This window comes from Acanthochromis polyacanthus, chromosome 1, assembly GCF_021347895.1.
Source record: "Acanthochromis polyacanthus isolate Apoly-LR-REF ecotype Palm Island chromosome 1, KAUST_Apoly_ChrSc, whole genome shotgun sequence".
NCBI lineage: Eukaryota > Metazoa > Chordata > Actinopteri > Pomacentridae > Acanthochromis > Acanthochromis polyacanthus.
The window spans coordinates 2,050,479-2,055,157 of NC_067113.1; the positions used below are offsets into that span (position 1 = coordinate 2,050,479).

The 4,679-nt window shown below is 38.0% G+C and overlaps 1 long non-coding RNA gene across 1 annotated transcript; it reads right to left on the reverse strand.

Moving 5' to 3' along the window:
* Positions 1-3,041: 3,041 nt before the first annotated feature.
* On the reverse strand, positions 3,042-4,236 carry LOC127533134 (uncharacterized). Its single transcript, XR_007940870.1, has 2 exons — positions 3,940-4,236; positions 3,042-3,613 (listed from the first exon to the last, which is right to left on the reverse strand). It is a non-coding gene; the product is annotated as an uncharacterized LOC127533134 (long non-coding RNA).
* Between the last annotated feature and the right edge of the window lie 443 nt (positions 4,237-4,679).

The window sequence follows — 4,679 nt, forward strand, 5'->3', positions numbered from 1 at the left end:
ATTTTGACATTCCAAAATGGTGATTTGGAAATATTTGTAGGACCACAAAAAATGGTTTGCATAAAGGTCTATATATTGTGGTAATATGTGCAATGTTACAAGCTGCTTCCATGTGTTTATGTCAAAATATATTAACATAAGAGGCTTATTTTACCATATTGAATGCTTCCATACATATTTCTGAAAAAAAAAATTGATGATAATTCAACACAGATCACAATCATGGCAAATGCTTTAACAACAAACAGGTAAAATGGGATCAATGCTTTATTAAAAGAAAACAAACAAAAACAATACTTTTCGCTAGCTGAGCTGCTAGCTGGGGCTGCTAAGCTGCCTGCCTGGCTAAATACTGGAGCTATGTTGAAAATTAATTTCTCCATCACTCACATGTATGAAATGACATATGAAAACAGACCCCAGGTTGAAAAAACCGAAGTTCCCCTTTAAGTGGCGTCCATCTGATTATCCATCCCAGTTCCTACTACAATAAAGAGTCTATTTTTAATTTCTGCAATGTGATATGTCTCACCTTTCTTAGCAAAATTTACTTGGCATAAAAAGCACTATGCTGATCAGGTGTTGCAGGATATTTAAAAACTGAACCTAACCAAAACAAGCTGTATACAGCATTGCTACTGTTTCATTTAATTCTTGCAGTTGTATATTCAGATCATGATGGAAGACCATGACATTTACGAAGATTTTAACTGAATAAATGTCTACCGAGGATGCAACAGAATGTAATGGTCCATTGATTTGCTCTTATTCTCTATTTCCTGTCCATTTTTTCTGCTTTCAAGTGTGTCTCTTCTGACAGCTCCATTATTGTATATTCTCTTCTTTCCTCTGCTCATATTCAGCCTACTTTTTAGTGTTCCTCTGATATTCCGATCCTTCCTTCATCTCGACTGTACATTTGTTTAATATGCCTTCATTTTTGTGAGATAGGTGATGAGCTTGTCAGGGCTGGACATATATTTTCCTCTGATATTTACTGTGGACATGCACACGTGAAACGACACACATTCATACATTCACAATTATCTAAGGAATCTAACTGACCTCAATGCCTTCTCCCACATTAACACACAAAAACAGAAGTCAGCAGGCATAGCTGAGCCATGGTTTTCTCCATAGGGCTTTTATTTCTAGAACAGTCACACTGCACTGACTTTATAAGCTGTCATCACATCATGTCAAAAATGAACGATGGCAACAAAGAACATTAAGGTTTCTTTAAAAAAAAAAAGAAGTACTCCATGCTGGTGCTCCCATATTCAAAGCACCCACAGAAAGACGAGGGAGGGGGAATATATTAAAAACTAAATTGAAGCGCTGTCAGACAAGATGTGAGCAAACATACTCCCTGACGCTTGTCCTGATATGTGCTTGTTTATGACGCTTCATGTAGAGTGTCCTGCTATCTCATAGTGGGCGTCTTTACAGCCTCTGCTTACTGATTGACGCATGTTTGCTGTCAATGGGAAAAACAAAGCAGGACAGTGAATGGTCAAGAATGAAACTGTGAAACTTTTCATTTGCTCAAATGATCATGTCTGTGAGGTCTGCTGTTATGACACTGAAGGACAGTTTCTACAATACAGTTTCTGTTATTTAGAGGAGACTATTATCCAAAGTTATGTATATCTGAGTTTGCCTGCACACACACCAAGCAGTTTGACTCTTTCTTTGTGTACTTTATGCGACTACAATACATAGTTTACACAGAGTTGGATTGTAATGAAGAACACAAGCAAGAGACATAGGAACAAGAAGACAGACCTTTTCTTCTTACAGTTTTTCTCAAAGTCTATTCATTTAACTGAAAAGCATGCTTGAGATTTGATGAAAATATACACTCCCTGGCCAAAAAAACCCCATCCCCACCTGAATTTAACTAAGCAAATAGGTAAGAGCCCTCCATTTTATAATTACTGTAGTGATGAATATGTTTCAACTGACAACAACTTATTTAACCCTAGCTGATGCAGTAAGAAGCTTCTCATTTCTTAAACAACCATGTTGGAAGACCTATCCTGTGGTCATGGGAAAGATGTTTATCTGTCTCAGAAGGGTCAGATTACTGGCCTGCACCAAGCAAAGAAAACAACTAAGAAGATTTCTGAAACTACTAAAATTAGCTTAAGAACCATCCAACGCATTATTAAAACCTGGAAGGACAGTGGTGAACCATCATCTTCGACAAACAAATGTGGCCATCATGTGGCCTGATGAGTCCAGATTTACCCTGTTCCAAAGTGATGGACACATCAGGGTAAGAAGAGAGGCAGATGAAATGATGCATTCATCACGGCTAGTGCCTACAAGCCTGTGGAGGTTAGGGTTATGATCTGGGGTTGGTAAGGTTCAGCAATGTTCTGTGCCCTAAGAATGAGGTCTGTTGACTACCTGAAAATACTGAATGACCAGGTCTTTTCATTCAGTGGAGTTTTTCTTCCTTGATGGCACAGGCATATTCCGAGATGACAATGCTCGGATTCACGGGGTTCACATTGTGAATGAGTGGTTTAAGGAGTATGAGACATCATTTTCACAAATGGATTGGCCTCCATAGTGTCCAGACCTCAGCCCTACTGACAATCTTTGGGCTGTGGGGGGAAGACTTTGTGCAGCGGTCTGACTCTCTCATCATCAATATAAGATCTTGGTGAAAAATGAATGGATCTCTGAACAAAAAAAAATGCTGTGACATTGCAGAAGCTGATCAAAATGATGCCATACTCAAAGCTAAAGGCAGTCCAACAAAATATTAGTGTTGTATAATATATATAATGTTGAAGTACTCATCTAATTATTATGAAAATGCAACCAACAAACACAAAAAAGAAATTGATAAGACACTGTTCCTGAAAACAAGCACACATTTCCTAACACACTGCACACTGTTTTTTTATTTGAAAACAATTGTACCGTGATGTGACAGCGATACCAAAGGTTATTCACCTGTGAAACCGTGTAACATCAGTATCTAAATCTAGATTCATAAAGGAGGATTAATAAGTAAAACAAGACCAGGATTCGTTTGAAACAACTGGGTGCATTTAATAACAAAGGATGTCTCTCTTAGCGCTGATTCACCTGCTACACTCGGCTTTAACAGAAAGAAAATAAAAAAGTAAAGTACTGTGCATCACATTCGGCAAGGAAATAAATTCATCTCTGTTCCTCCAGAGAGGTTTGAGCACATAGGAATAAAGATAATTAACAAAATAAAATTTACTGTACCCGGGTACAACTGTAACTTTTTCTTCTTTACTACACAGTAGATTTTATAAACAAAATAAACAAATTCCAGTTATATTTCCTTTCCCCAAAGAAGCTTCTTAAGTTATTTAGTCAAGTCAAAAGAAATAAAAAGTCAGTCGGAATTTCTTCCACAGTAGTTCAGTTTCAGTCATTTCAGTTTCTGTTTTCCCATATGTGTTTCTTTTCTTGTGTGGAAATCTTATCTGTCCTCCAATCGAAGTTCAGATCCAGTCCACAGAGCGGCTCTTCCCGTAGTTATGGCAACGACCGAAACACCTCCAACGCCTCGAAAACCGCCCTGTCGCCGTTTCCTCCATGTAGATATCAGGCACAAAAAAACAACCTACACGGCATATAATTAGGCTTGTTAAGTCCATATATTCCCTCAATACATTCAACATCAGTAAATTTCCGCTATTTTCTCTCCAGTAACACAATCATAACACAATGCACATGCTCTTAAAAGAAGTACAACATAAAAGACAATTTGCTTATCATAACAGCATTTTAGATTACTTGCACATAAAAACAGTGATAAGCATTTTTCAACATCACTCATTTCTTATTTCTCCGATTGTTTTTTTTCCTTTTACCCGTCAGTCACATTGTTGCAGTGAACAAAAGCTAGCAAAGTTTCAAGCTAACGCTGAGCTAACAGAAGTAACTCACCGGAGAATAGACACATAGACACATCAAATATCCATCTGCTTCCGTCCTCTGATAACAGGCGTAGCTTCAAAAATATCAACTTCTGAACCAAAAGAACAAAAAATAGTGAATTTCGTCGACTTATTCAGTCTCCCCACACAGAAAACAATGAGCTTTTCTCGCTTCTTGTAACGTTCGTCTCATTTTTCTTCTCCTACTTCCTGTTTCTCTCCCGTCCGCCACAGTCCTCCCAGACTCATCAGGGAGCGACAGGCGCCACCTTGTGGTGGATATAACACCATTACAAGCAAAAGCACAACTCCTGAACAATTAAAATGTGTGTTACAAATATGGGTGCTACACAATTAACAAAGCACTGCACAATTGTGTCTAAAGCACACTTTGTCAAAATCTGAACTATGTTTCCAATTCTGCTTCCTAGTGTTCACTTTTAGAAAAATGTGTGCTATGAGTAAAAAAGTGTGTTCAAATGAGCAAAAACATGTTCAGTCTTTTGCAAAAAGAGTGCAAGAGTTTTGGAAACTGTGCAAACCATAAATAGTGTCCAAAATTTATACAGCAGTGTCCTGTTTTTGAGAACTGTGTACAGTCAGTTGGTGGCTGTGTGCAGTGAATGGAATTTAGTGTCTTATCAGTTGAGAAAAGCTGTATTATCTCAGCTGCCCTTTTCTAGAAATCTCACTTTCCTTGCTTTGCAGTCAATGTAAAACCTTCTCGTGAATCCTCCATCAGAGGCCACC